Source organism: Bombus vosnesenskii, unplaced genomic scaffold (assembly GCF_011952255.1).
Source record: "Bombus vosnesenskii isolate JDL3184/JDL3185 unplaced genomic scaffold, Bvos_JDL3184-5_v1.1 scf7180000013266, whole genome shotgun sequence".
Classification (NCBI taxonomy): Eukaryota; Metazoa; Arthropoda; class Insecta; order Hymenoptera; family Apidae; genus Bombus; species Bombus vosnesenskii.
In genome coordinates, this window is record NW_022882926.1 from 1,408,473 (window position 1) to 1,424,402 (window position 15,930).

General features: G+C 39.4%; 1 long non-coding RNA gene across 1 annotated transcript in view; it reads right to left on the reverse strand.

The window, feature by feature from the left end:
- Positions 1–394: 394 nt before the first annotated feature.
- LOC117243640 overlaps positions 395–15,930 on the reverse strand; it is a 172,008-nt gene continuing 156,472 nt past the window's right edge. Inside the window, exon 3 of the long non-coding RNA XR_004495485.1 lies at positions 395–625. This is a non-coding gene — a long non-coding RNA (uncharacterized LOC117243640). The remainder of the gene's footprint in view (positions 626–15,930) is intronic.

The window sequence follows — 15,930 nt, forward strand, 5'->3', positions numbered from 1 at the left end:
CACGAATCGTTCTTTATTTATTTTTCAGTTACTAACAACATTGCAATGTGTTTAGTAACGTGGTACGTTGTTTAAGAATGATAGAAGATCTTTCGTATCTGATTTTGGAAAGTTTCTACCTCAATTTTCTAGCAGTGGTTCGTTCTGACTAGATTTTTATCGTCTTGTCTAAATATCTGTAAATGATATAATTTTCTTGGTGTAATCTTTACATATCTTTTCCTTGACTCGGTTTTCTCATTATTATAGCTTAGAACATTGTTTAAAAATGTCACAGGCTCACTGCCAGTATATTTCTAAAGATACGTGCTATATAAGTCAAATATTCTACAGCAGATCGTTGCACGTGATTCGTTTCGAAAGAATCCGACGTTATTTTTGTTGTATAAAATCAGTGAAAACATCCAGGATTAAATGTCGTAGCAGATAACTACATGCGTGAAATACCGGAGACCGTGTCATTTTTCTTACCGCTTTTTCTCCATTCTTGCTTTAGTCTCTCTATAAATCAAATTCGCAAAGTAGAACAACTCTATAATACTAAAAGTCAACGTAGAATTCTTCCGGCTTGAATCAGCTTCCCTCGTTAGGGCGCACGTAATGCTAATCTTCGAACGTGACGCTTCTGAAAAAGAAACCACAGGAAATCGTAAAACATCACGACAATGGAGTCGGGCTACGTTTATGAGACATCGCTAAAATTATTCTTAGTACTCTGAAGTATTTTTCACGCACAACTATAACATTCAAGTATAACAGATACAATGGCGTGCAAATCATTTTTCCAGCTGCTGTACCTTTTCTACTTATCTATAAATCTGCCAACAAATGTAGCCCACAGATTGAGAATTACATCCGCGAGTTATCCCGCAACCATCCCCTATAAAGTAGCCCACAATTTTATAAATTCAATCCACGTTTGATCCTTGATTTCAACAAAGTAAGTTCTGTCAAACTAGCCCGCAGATAACAAATACGGCCCACAACAACCACAAACGTGCAAACAGTTCGATAAAAGCTTCTAACTGCTCTTAAATCTCTTGGATCACAGTTGATTTTCATCTCCCGAGGGCGTTTTCCTAAGCGATAGCAGACACCAACTTGCTCGACTCGTTAGCAAAGGCGCGGCAATCGATCAGAGCTTGGTATCCATCGGATACAAAGAAGATACAAAGAGCCGCGAGCCTTAGTTAATAAAATACACCGTTAGCAGGAAACATAAACGTCGCTTTTACCCGCGTATCGGGTCCTCTTCGTAAACCTCTCTCGTGTGCTCGATCTAGGAACATCGTAATAACCTCTCTCTCTCTCTCTCTCTCACTCTCTCTCTCTCTGTCTCTTGCTCCCTCTTCCTGCCTCGTGGACACTCTGGTTTCCCGGCAAGAACCGCTCGTCCAATTACTGATTAACGATCTCGCCTCCGTAGAAAATAATTATAAAAGTTCGAAGAATTCCACTTAACCCTAGGGGCGCATTGCGCGACACCGATGAAAGAAGAGGATCAACACAACCCTTTCCCCCTTCGTTCTCTCGGTTCATCGAGGCCTCAAGGTACGATCCCGACCTACGACCCTTCAGGCAAAGGTTTGGCTTATACGTTGGTTTCGATCGACAAGCGGCAGCCATGAGGCGATAAATCGCGTCGAAACCACCGTCCTGGCTGATACCTCAGTTCCTCTCTGATGGTCCTGTGATCATACACGGCGTGGCTCGTTTAATGATGTGACGAGGAACGTGCGCCAGCCACGAAGAGGAACGCCACGCCGAACCAGAAACGTGTCTTCGGTTTGCCGAATGTACCGAAGCTTATCCCCCTTGGTTTCCGGGAGAGAAGCGAGTTCGCAGATGGGGTAGCATCTCCCGTGGCCCGTTCGATTCAGATGGAAACGCGTCGGTGATAAATTATCGTAAGGTGCGAAGTATCATATTTTATGCGCGGCATCCTCGACGTCTACCCTCCGACGTTTCGCGCTTCCTCCTTAGGAGAGGCGCGCGTTATATTTGTTTTTGATTTTTTGCGGTTTTTTCGTCTTTTATGGGTAGTGGTTATAACTTTCTGAGAGTTTGGTTTGCGCTGCTTTATGAGATTCGATCGAGTATAAGATGAAATGTTCCGAAAATGATTTGGTAGTTGAAATAGAGATAACATGTTGATATTATGATTACTGATGATTAGAGCGTAGAACTTTTATTGAAAGAGACAGAATTAACTTGTTAAACATCGTTGAAATTACCAAGAACGTACTGCTGTAAATTTATGAGATTCCTGTAAATTGTTCATTTTAACCACCCTATTGTTAAATTGTTATATCCAGAATTAAATTAATACGATTCTTTAAATGAATTTCATTTCCTCGACTTGATGTTATCTTTATGTTTAGTATAGAAAAAAGGGAATATACGATAGGAATGGAAGATTGTATAAATTTTTGAAGAAATTTAGTACGCTGTAACCTGTGTTTATTCTTATCGATAAATTAATCGATTTAATTTAATAAACAGTTTCTTTACCGAGATAACAAACATCGATCGTTTGCATTCATGTAGGAAGTAGATGTGAATTCTCTGAGGAACTTTCCAAGATTTTCACTTGGAGATAAACATCGTAGCATATCCTGTATCGTTGAACGTGATCCAGAGAGGATTGTAATATTGGACGATTTTACAGAACGAATCAAGTTTTAACATTATGGGAGAGGATATTGGTAAAAGCAGTATTAAAATAGAAAAAGAAATTATTTGGTTATTTTAATAAAGAAAAAAGTGACTGGGTATTCCCCATTCCACACGAAGATCTCTATTCATCACCACGATATCCTGTTTTAGAATTTAAACGAGCAATCGCGGCGCGAATGAAAAATATGGTCGCGAGCTGCATGAAAGTTCGCGCGAAAGCAATTACGGAATCATGACTGAAAGCGGACGTATTGAACATCAAGAACGCTGTGGCATACTAAATAACCCATACAGATAATCAAAGTGTCAAAACATTATCAAGATCCGATCTCGAACTCTTACGAAATCTTAAACAACACACGGAGTGGCAGAAACGTTTCAACAGCTACGCTATTGATTGTTTTAAATATTCCAATCATATAATGCAATAAACAATACGTACCTAGACATGAGAATTGATCAGAATTTTAAGAGATATGAGATCAACGATGGTTATAGATTGTTCGCTTTCTTGCTTTCTTAAATATGAAATGTTCGATCGAAGAACTCTAATTTTTAGAATTTGAAGTTCTTAATCTTGAAATTATTCACAAATACGAGCCAACAGCGAAGACGATGACTCGTTTAAACGACCGTGCCAATCTACATTTCAAATATTCTAATTAAAAATATATAAAATTGATCATAGACTTTCGGAAGAGTTAAATTTCGTCGTTTAAATAATTCGCGACGTCCAATCATAAATCAGCATTCCTTTTAATCACCATGACTGTGTATCTTTGTGACAAATTATGACAAAATATTTCTAATTATTTAAAATATTCCGATTGCATGTATCAGTGTAACGATCAGTCAGAATCTCGGAGCTCATAAAATCAACAGAATTTAAATACCGTTCATTTCTCGAGCTTTACAACATCGAACAAGGCCTCGATCTCGAGAGCCGGTAATTTTCACCATCCGAAATTCTTAACCTTTAAATCATTCGTGACTCGCAACCATGAAACAGTATTCGTTAAAAGCGGTGATTCGAAAGAATCGTTTCGCTCGAAAAATCGCCAGAAGTCACCGATCCTTTCATTCGGACTCATCATCAGGCCGCTAGTTAGTCAAACACGGCATCAGCCGTCTCTTCTACATGTAAGCAGAAGCGGCGCGAGCAACTTTACACCCCGGAATTATATACGAAAATTTCATCGTTCGGTAGATATTCGTGGAGCACGCGTGCAACCAGGCGGCAAATTAACCAGAGTCCATAAAAACCGGTTCGATATCCTGCCCTGTGGAGACCTTACTCGCAAACAAAGTTGGACAGAGTACAGTAAGCGAGAGGCCAGCCAGGCCACGAACCGATTCCGGGCTCTGCACGTACGATTGCAAATCAACGTTCGCGCGGATCTGGCCAGGCGTTTTCCGCGCACGTACAACACGCGTTTCCTTTTACGTGGCTCACCAGCTTCGCTCCGACGTATCGCGTGTATACATTCGTGCGAACACGCACAAACATTCTTACCACCCTTGCGTGTTTATACAGGGTGTGCTGAAACTAGCTGTATAATTGCCCACGGGCTGGCTGATTCTGTGATTATTCGTGAGATCGTATTTCCGATTAGATTGTATTTTTAATATTATTGTTAGAATTTAGGTTCTAGTTACTAAGAGGAGATCTAACTCGGGAAAATATATTACCTTCTCCATACAATTTCTTGCATCATTTTCCGTATATTTATTTATGTATTCTCGCGAAAGAATAGGTCGAATGTATGGAAAATAATCTCTTTCCTGTGGAGTTTGTTATCAGGGGAATTGAGAGCTGGAAATTTGTGGAGTAAACGTTTCGATGTATTTTCGCATATATTATAGATCAGTGTCTTGTCAATTGTCCACTTACATCCGAATTAATAAAATTGTCCAAAATTCACGCCTACTTGACAATTCGTCTATTCGATTAAACTTCGTTCTAATTCCATTTCTCAAAAAATGTAATTAGCCGACCCATATTATGTGTCACTGGCGAAAAGAATACGAATTCACGATGGCACGATGCAAATTCTAAATAGAGTCTAACATCATTGCGAGAAAGCAACAGTTCTTTTTAGCCCTCGCTCCACAAAGTAGCATCGGACTCGGTTTCCTCGGTCTACGAGTCGTTGAGGATAGAACAAACGGTTCGGAACCAGAGCGACGAAGCATCTGATCGAAATTCTTTCCAAAATCGAAGGATCATTTAGAAATTTCCCATTGCACGCTTTCGACTTGCCGTCTCCCCCAACAGAATAACCTCGTAACCCATTGCACCACCACTTACGGAACACCCTGTATACGTGCCTCTGTACGCAGGCTGGCGGAACCCGCGCGCCAATCTTAATACCGTCATTTTTCGGATTCACCGATAATTCCGGGCAGATAGTCTCACGAAGATAAGGCAAGAACCTCCACGCAGGTGCCTCGCGGCTGATTCTCTGCTGGAGGGATTGGGGGTGGCAGGACACGGACTTCTCGTCCACCGTTGCATGAACAAGAATCGCTGCTTACGAAACGAAAGGGAGAGCGTAGAACTACGAATAAAACGGAGATAGAGATAGATAGATGGATAGATAGATAGATAGATAGATAAAGAGAGAAAGAGAGAGAGAGAGAGCGAGGTTAAGGTGAATCTGAAGGGAAGACAACAAACACAGCGTATAGTCCGTATCCCTTTGTTCGACGCGTGGCAAGATAAATTCAGCTAATAAATGACCGGGGGCTATTTACCGTGGCGGTAGCGCCTCGTTATCCGGCTCAGACTCGTATATATACGCTCGCACACAGTCTCATCGTGTTTTGCAGCATTTTGAGCACGGCTCAGTATCGGTAAGAGGCCGATAAATCTTGGTGCTGGACTCCTCCAGGCTCTCTCTCTCTCTCTCTCTCTCACTCATTCACTCTCTCCTTTCTTCTAAAGTCATCCCTAGTCTCCGTGAGATGTTGTTCGTTCATGCTCTCTCCTCTCTGGATAGACTTCACCCCTCTGTGTCTTAGCTCCGATCGTTTGCTTTCTTGAATCTTCCTCCTTCTATGAATGACATTTTTCGAATAACTGAGACTATATCAGCTTATAAGTATCCAAACTGTTTGCGGTAGATCGGTTGTAATAATTAACAAGTGAATTTTGTTAACACTTTGACTGCCACGCCGAAATCACATGTTTCGCATTTTTATTATTCAAAGCATATAATGGCAAAATAATAATAAATTGATGATATAAAACAACATTCTTCCCCAATGGACCCTTATTGGTGGTCACGGGTGACCACCGTGGCTTCTTGGTAACAGTTGATAGCGGCATATTATAATAAGGCTTCGTTTATTTCAACGAACCATTCGCATTCGTTATTTCGTTGTAAGCAAAACGTCCAGAATATATTGTTGAAACGTGTAGAAGATATTAGTAAACGGTATTTGCTCATTCCATTTATAATAGTAAGGTATGTTCGCACTTCTAACTGCAATTATATGATTACAAAGCAGCATTTACGATTATTTTCTAAGGTGTGTTTATAATAATATTCGTAGATTAGCTCTCAAAGATATGAATTCAAACACAGTGCACCGTTAGATGCAAGATTTGTTCTCATTTTTTTTTTTTTATTGATGTTCTAATGAAAATGTTTAATTGTTCAATGGGGCACATTTTATTTCAAAGCATCTTCTATTTATCGGTTATATTCAAAATGCCCTAACTGTCAATTTTCATTCAATTTTCACAATTGTAAGAAGTTCAAGCGCTCCGCTCACCAGTGACCAACGTGGCAGTCAAAGTATTAAGAGACTCTTGTAGAAGAGGAATTTTTAAATGCGTTAAACAATCACGCATACGTATATCGGAAGTTCGTAGCGTTTTTGCCATGCGCTATCAAATAACGAAGAGGTTAATAGAAATACCGTTCTAGTTCGATAATAGACGACATCGAAGGGGAAGATGGAAAATTAGTTAGCCAAATAAAGGTCTCTTCTTTTCAAAAGTGTAGGTACGAGACGTTTATTGCAAGCATGTATGTAGTAAAAAATTAGTATAAAGCGTTAACGATCAATAATAAATACTAAAGATGATTCCGCTATTTACATCTTAAATATCTCATAGTTTCCACGTACGAGACAACCGTGTCTTACTGTAGCGCTAAAGGAACTTCAAAATGTTCCATAAATAAAAAGAAATATGTTCACAAAATGTATCTACAAGTATTGGAATACTTTTTATGACGCTACTGTGTCTACGACGATCATAAAGAATGAAATCATTGCAGTTTGATTTACCTCGAATTCTACGATTAAAATACATCTTGCCAGTCCAACCAATTGCCCTGATACTCTTAATCCTTAGCGTATATAAAAAGAAGACTCATCGCTAGCAATGCTGCGATAGAAACTATTAAAATACATCATGTCAGAAATAAACAAGTGCCCCAATACTTTTGATCGTCAGCGTATATAAGACTCAAGAATCGCGCTATAATGGACAATATCGGTGCTCGGAGTATGTAGCTTCCAGCCTTTTCCAGCTAGTGGTCAACCAAAGTACACAACTGCACACGCGACCATGCACACACACATGTGCAATGCAGAAGTAAAGAAAATACTGTTACGTGCGGTACTTACGAGGGCGGGTGGGTCCTCGTCGTGAGGACTAAGCCCGCTATCGCAAGATCAGCGTCCGTCTTAATTATCGCCCTTACTATCCTCCTCGAACATCCTACGTCCGTCTCATTCGCTCTTACACTCTTCTCAGGCCGTTGTATCGCTTCGATGGAAGCGAAGCAACTCTCTGCGCTCAGAACCGTTTCGCTTCGTCGTTCTCCACGTTGGCGATCTCACGATGGTTCTCTTCTACCTTCTTCCCCACGAAGAAGCAACCTTCGTCTGCAACGCGCACCTTCAACCGGTAGGACAATATCTCCGGCACCGGGCTGCGATACATCAGCTTGTTGCGAAGCGTGATAGGGCGAGGTGGATGGAATTCGGAAAAATCCGCGTGGAACATCCGCAGGGAGAAAACGGAGGCGATCCCAGGTGGTTGTGTCGTGTCGCGTTGTATAGTGGATTCTAGATAAAGCGAGGTTTGCGCGGTCGAGGGAACCTTCCCAGGGAAAGGACAACGGTTATCTCGTGCTTATGATCCGCTCGTCGCGCGTTGATAAAACCAACCGCGGCCTGAATGGGAATCGGTGGCCGGCCAACGTTTTACGTTTCCTTGGACGATAGCCCAGTCCGCAAATTTGCTCGGTGATAAGCACCTTCTGTTTGAGCTGCGCGCTGATAAGACGATGTAGGAGGGGAAAGTTTGAGTCGGTTTTAGTCGCAAAGGACATGTTTGCAATCGTTTGTGGCTTGATTATTTCGTTGCATATATCGTTCATTGGTTTTATATTTGTATTTGTTTTATTTTATTTTATATTCTACTTTATTGTATCTTACATTTATGTTTATCTATATATATTCTTTCATCGTGTTGACTGCTTGAAATCGAGTATAATATCTATTTAAAGATATTTAAAAAGAAGAGAGATATTATTCTCTGAAATAGATTCGATTATAATAAATCAGAGATAAGATTCAGTGCGAATAAATGATTGTTCTGAATATATAAACATTCCGAATATTCCTCGGTCGTGAAAATTAGGACTCTTGCAGGAAACAATTAAAAATTTCTAGGAGTTATTATCCTATTTGAAACCTCAAAGTTAGATCCACATATTCAATATTATGAAAAAAACTCGTTAATTATGTACAATAAAATGAAATCCATCATTTCTTTGTACTTATTTCCATATCATTATTGAATCCTCCGCATTTCTATTATAAGCTTTATTTTTATTCAGGTTCCACCTCGTAAAAAATACAAAATTGCATAAGTATTCACTATTTAATGATCTGGGTCTATTATCAAATTTCGCCTCATCACCATCGGATACGTCAATTTTTCAGAAATAAACCTCCACTTCCTCGATCAATAAAAGTTTCACCAATCAACAACAAATATTTGATATCCTTTACTGGCGCATCTACCCAGAATACCACGAAACCATCGAATACGACGAACAATTTGGACTGTAACTTTTGCGAGTTTCACCGTGATTCTCTGCCACTTCAGTGAACAATCTCCAGTATAAACGTTGAGAAAAGAGGGTGGAGCACTATCGTAATCCAGTGAAATAGTATAGCACCTGCCCATTAACCGGGCCCATTCGCAATCGGAGAATTCCTGCGTTTAGGTAATTCGAACCGCACAACAGAGTTTGCGGCTTAAATATCCCGTGTCAGGCGGTTTGAACTGGCCATTCCCGAGACCGCGAACCGCCGCAAGTATTTATCCAAATTACACGACGACCGTGCCGGAATGTAGCTCCGTCTGCGACGACCCTCTCTGCGCGAAACGTTCCCCTTTCGATCGTTTTATCGGAGAAGGCGACACAAGAAGAATAATCAAATTCAACGAGCAGTAGCTCACGAAAACAGTTGAACATTTGCAGAACACGTTTCATGAATATATCATTATACGCATGTTATACGAAACGCATTCTGCAAGTTCATTAATACCGTAACAAGATATCGTAATTATCATGATTTATACGTATGCATTTACAGATATATTATTCCATTGTTCTGTGCTTAATGGATTAATTTCAACAATAATAAAAAATGATTCTATGGTTATTCTCTCAGTTTGTACTCTTCAATGTTCGATATATCGACCAATTGGCTATTTCTGTACTGTTGATACGAATAAATGATTTCGAGGATTTCTTTGTCAATGCCCGATAGACCAGGTATATTCGATCATTAAACTAGCATTTTCATGCATCAATGGGAGAATTAAAAGTACAGAAATACAGAGAAGAAATACAGAGATGTAAAACATACGAAATACTTAAAATGTAATACTCTCCGTAATATTTCCTATGTAAAAACAATATTCTCTAAAGATTATATTTTTTTAAATATTTTCGTAAAAACATAAATCTGCACAAATATTCGCAGCCTACTCGTTACAATACTATTGAATACTATTGAAATTCCAGAATGTTTTATACAACGCATACGACACATCCATAGAAGTAACCTACGATAAAGTGTCCAAATACTTTCGCCAGCCATTGTAGAAGAAACAGAAGGAAAGATAAAACGAAACCCAAAAAGAGCACGAAAAGAGTACGAGAGAGGGCAGGTCGTTTTAATAATTCACACGGCAGCCGATACGGCCGCGGAAAATAAAGATGTAGGCCCAGGACGGCCATTTTTCCTCGTTAATTGAAGCAAGCAAACCCTTTTGCTTGGTAGATCACGATAAGCTTCGAGATCCACCAACCAAACAACGGCGAACAGGGCCCTGGTTTGTGTAGAGGAGCGGCTTCTTCGTTCGCCTTCCTTTACCGTGTACAGGCTGCTTCCTGTCCGCTAACCATTTCTCTTTCCACCGTGTACGAATACACATCCTCGTGCATTGTGCACACGATAATGACGAAGAACGGGGGAAGAAAATTATCTATTATCCCTCGGGGGAGGAGTGAGCCGATCTTCGACAGGACTGGACCAACCGAAGTAGGAGAACCAACTGGGTATCCCTTCTCCTATATATATAGAAATATAGAAATATAATATATATAATGAAAGGACATCGGGGCCTTTTTTGTGGAATTTTTGGGAAGACCCCCAACACTTTAATCTAGACTTTTCATTATAGCTGTACTTAAATAATAAAACTTAGAAGTAGTTGTTTATTATTTAATCTGATTAGGCGTGCCCGAGATTTATAACAATAGGCTTGGGCTCGAAGTGATATAACGAGTCGCTAAACATAGCCACGGTCATGGAATGGACGTTTTTACCTAACAAAGGTATGGAGTAATTATATAGCTCTCCTTAAAAATATAGTTGACCGGAGGGGTACACAGAGATACGGAGAAGAGTATATAAGTGCAGCTCAACTTGGACTGAGAGGACTAGTTGAGTTCTACTTGTACAAGTTGAGTTACACTTGAATTGTGGACAAGTAAGTTCAGTTCGATTTAGACTTTGAAAAAAAAACGCATTCGCTATGCCGTTGACCGTGGATTCGTCATTGAACCTAAGATCATTGTCATTAGTATCTGGAGTATCTAATCGCCACGGTTACTTGTCAAATTCTGTAATAATCATATTGGTACCCGTAAATATCATCTATATTGTATAACAACAATGGCTAATCCAAATGAAGACATATACAGGCTGGTTGGTAACTGGTGGTACAAGGAGAAAGGCGGTGATTCTACGCGAAAAAAGAAGTCGAAAATATAGAATAAAAATTTTCTTTATTTTTTTATTTTTTTTTTTAGATTTTTCCATCGAGACAACGATCTACAGTGAGATCCGTTATAACGCACCGCACGCGTACCGAACGAAAATTCAAAGTCGATTTTCTCGAAAACAAAGCCTCAAACGAAAAATTTTTATTCTATATTTTCGACTTCTTTTTTCGCGTAGAATCACCCCCTTTCCGCTTGTACTACCAGTTACCAACCACCCTGTATATATGAAATGATTTTTATTGGGTGATCGTGGCACTTAGAGTGTGGGATAACTGCACGTAATTATCGGTGGTTATCGATATTAGAAAAGTAGTGCGGGTATCGCGATACGTGTAACTAACTCGTTAAAATTAGATCGGGAGGTGGTTATAAGTAAAATGTGGAAGGTTTTATCGTGGAATTTGTCAGATAATCGGCGATTTATCGGGGAACGTGGCGTGTAACAAAAATAAACTTAGTTTGGAGAAGTCTAATCGAATGTTCGCTATTATCGCGCGGAGTTGGAATTTAATGGCAAGATATAATTTTCGGGTTAGGAAATGGCTAAGATACTACGGACGCTACAGGTGTATCGCAATATAAGCTTGCTTGTTTAAACCTTCTTTACCAAGAAGTTCGAGACTTTATTCTACCGATGGAACAAGACTTCCGTACTTCCTTCGCTATTTTTTGATCAATCTTCAATTCAAAATATTAAAGAAAAGCTACTTTATATTATATATAAATCTATATTGTTAGATGGCCATCGTCAAGAAATTGTTGTTTCCAGCTTCGTTGCGTTAACTAGGCAATTAAATATTCCTTCCGCCATTAATTGCTCCCTTTATTCAATTAACTTCTACTTACACCTTTGATACTATTTATTCCACATAATTCCAAGAGTCAATACCACTAGCATTCTGCGTCAAATTTTCTCATATAAACACCGCTGCATTAAGCTCCATCCCAAAGTTTCTCTGGCAAAATCTACACAGTCTTAACATAATATGTAGCTCGAAGTTTCCGGATACGTCACGCCGCGGAACAGAAACAAATGTTGACACTATGATGCAAAGACGGGATATTAAATGAGACGATGGCGAACAGATGTTCAAGTTTACTTCGTGGTTGGTCCCTTTGATCGATATAATCCGCGATTCGTACGCGGTATCGCATGCTTTCATCGGATTAAGGAGAAGCGCAGATAGATAGCCACGTGCAGCCGATGACAAAAGCTGCGAATCGTAGCGTTTCATCTTGGCGTCCACTTTCGACAAGGAATCACCGACACGTGAGTGGCGATTAATTAACGGGCTCGTTCGCTCGTCAACCTCAATTAGGGCAATTAGTTCGTCTTGTTAAGTCGTGCGCCGTCGCGTGTATTTGCATCGTGCGTTTCTTTTCGAAAACGAGAGTAAGCTGGCTTATCGATTTGCGAAATCTCGGCGATCGCTGTTCTTTATGGTATATCATACGTATTTGTTTGTTCGTATTGATATTGCTCTTTATTTTCTTTATATCCCTTCCGTTCGATGAATTCTGTGCTCGTATTACACTGAATAAATATATCGTGAGGCAACATATGATTCGAACTCGTAAACTAACAGGGAAAAAAATCTGCGCTACTTCTAGTAAAGAAATCTCGCTTTTAATACAAACAGTCGATCGAAGTAGCTCTGCCTAAAACTACAGATCCATAACACTTCGATGAAAGATCCAGATCCATTTTGTGATTTTTATTTTTTTTTCCTATTATTATACTGTGACATTCTACTACCACTATCATCGCTATCTATTGTAGTACAGTGAATAATGTATTTGTATTATAAAATCAGTGGATGGGGAAGTAAAATGTTTAGTTTTAATCCTGGTATTCCTAATAGATTCCAACGAAAGGTTGAGATTACATAAATTTTTAGTTTGCCTTCTAAGTTTTACACGATAATGACTATTAGTGGTTATTAAACGATTAGATTCCACAATACCAATTGAGAATTGAATAAACATTTGTACATTGTTCGCAAATTATAGTATAATCCCAAACATTCCATATTACTCACACGATATCTACTCGTTGCAATTTTCACTTCTCCCAATCGTTCCATACCCTCGAACATTTCACGCTCATGACACAAATCTTGCCATGTTAGGTGTCACCAGGCATTCAAATCTCCCGTATACATTCGTATTGGCAAAATTGTTCCGCCTTCTTAATCACATTGATCACAGACGTTGGTGCATTTGTGACAAATTTAAACGCTCACGAATTTTCAAAGAAAGCACGTAATATCAGAAAATATGCAAAACATTCAAAGCAAAGCCGCGTAATAATATTTAATAAGACGAAAGAAATTTCTATTCGGATCTCACTTTCCAATCATTTTGATAAACATGCGTGGTCCACTCGTAACCAATACTTCAATATAAACGTTCCATCTCCTCGAATCGACCCTCAGTCACTCGTCACACACCCTACAACACACCCTGACCTACATTCTAACCCCCTCACAAAATCAATTACCACATTCTATTTTCTCAATCAAAACGAGAGTCTTGTAATCAACCATACTTTCTTCTAAAATCTGATTACGCAGATACATATCCATTATTCCTCATCCGGGCTATAATCAATTCTTCGTCTTCTCGATTTCTGAGGGGAGATAAAAAAACACGAATCGCTGCAGAGGATATTTTTCCAGGGTTAGTTCCAGGAACTTTGTCGTTGCACGTTTATCAGCGGATTCCTTCGAACGGCTGTTCGCACGGCTTGCTGTAGAACTTTAATTCAATCAGGATGGATCGGAAGCTAGGAAGGGGTGTGCACTATGTGTAAGTGTGTCTGCACGAAATCGTGAACGCCACATAATTCCATCGTCGGGTATCGGCTTTACGAGAACTGTCTCGAACTCGTCTCACGAGTCGACGATTCCCGACAGTCTGGAAAGTTGCGGTATTACGACGACCATTTTTCCTTTCAGCGACCAGCGACCAGCGACCAGCGACCAGCGACCAGCGACCAGCGACCAGCGACCAGCGACCAGCTCTGCGCGCCCTCCGTCTAGGATTAAAACCCGTCGAACAACCGACGAAAATAACGAAACTGTCTGGCTCCGCTTTGCGAACGCTCCAGCAACTGTGTTCTACGATGAGAAAGATTACGCGAGCGAGGATTACGCGAGATGTTTTGTTTTTTCCAATTATTTTTTAAGGGTTTCGTTTCCTACTGACTCCATTGTTGGCCCAACAAAACGACTTTTCGTAGCGGTTAATCGAATTTTGATCCTGTTAAAGGTTTATGAAATTGTTAGTGAGACAGGAAAAGTTAATTTGTCGTTTAAATTGCTGATATGTTGGATATGATAATTTCTTTATTTTGGAATCTTTCGAGAGTTCTATCTTCTATATTTAGAATAAATTATATCGCGCTTGCATTCGCAACAATTATAATTGACTAAAATCGAAATTAATTTATTATGTGGAAATATTGGGTTGGCAACTAAGCGATTGCGGATTTTGTCAATACCACCTAATGATAATATCCGCAATCACTTAGTTGCCAACCCATTATTTAATTTTCATCTGACGAATGTTAATTGAATAATTGTGAAAACTGTGAAATAATTAAAATTCAATTACAAATTATACAAAATATTTTCTAGCAGGATATTTCTAGCTTGGCAAAGTATCCAAGTAATTTAATACCGCGTTTCAAATAATTCTTCTTGCACAGCTTTTTATCGTATCGTAACAGTATCAAGCTGTTCAAAGCAATCGAACTACCAGATGGAGACCTAGATAAAACGTGCACCTCGAATCGTATAATCGTTCCAAATCGGGAAGTTCAGGTCTTTTTACGAGGCCGAATTACACGATTCACGAATGTCGCTCGAAAACGAAAATCCCTTGTCGTCGCGCGGTGCTCGATGAAAGGCGTACGATATCGAATAACTCGGATTTTCCCAGATGGAATACGTTTTATGATTTATACTTATACCGTGCTCGCGTCGTCGGTGAAGACGCGAAAGCCGTGTTATTCGTCAGAAAATGTCTCTCCTCTGACAGACTCCTTCCAAATTAATGAAATAATATATCGGAGAAGATAGAACAAAGAATACTAAATCTCTAGTTCTATTTTATGTTCTATATCTTAGGCGATAAGTTCCTTACCACGTAAAAAGGCAAAATACAAATTATTGTGATCAAATCGCGTTTTCGCTTGAAATATTTTTTAATTATATCGGACTGTTACCATCTGTCATGGAGTCGAAACTGTTCTTGATTATGGATGCAAAGTGCGAAATAGTACGTATTTTGTCAAAGTTTATAAAATGTGAGACGTAAAATATCTTGTCATTTATCCGATGCTAATACGCTGAAATAAATCAATTAATTAAAAAATTAAGCGATTCGACCTAAACGCTATTTAATTTAAATTTACGATCGAAAGATACCAACTGAGGATTTATACAGTCCAAAGTACTTAAGTTTCGTGATTTGGTGTGCACGTGTTCTTGTTTATGTGTAAGTTTTATGGTTCTTCCTTGTAGCGTAAATGAAAGTCAGAAGGCAAGCGGAAATAAAGATTTCTCGCTCTAGAAGAATTCCACTCATATTTCAAAGCTCATCGGTATTAAAAATTCTCCAATTTTCTACGTATCTGTAGCTTGCTTGACATTTCTTATTGCAGAATTTCTCTCGTCACTGAACTTTGGTCCCGGTTAAAAGAACGATTCCGCGTCAACTGTACTGTAGCCGATGTAAATTTCACGATTACTATAAATAAATTGCGAATCGACAAGATAACGCGGCCGACAGCGGAATAAAGAGAATACTCTCGAGCGTGAAATGATATTCAATGTAATAAAATTGTTCGAATACCCGTGAACAGCGGCACACCCGTCGAAACGGAGGAAGCGGACGAATGAAAAAATGAAACAGAGAGAAGCAGAGA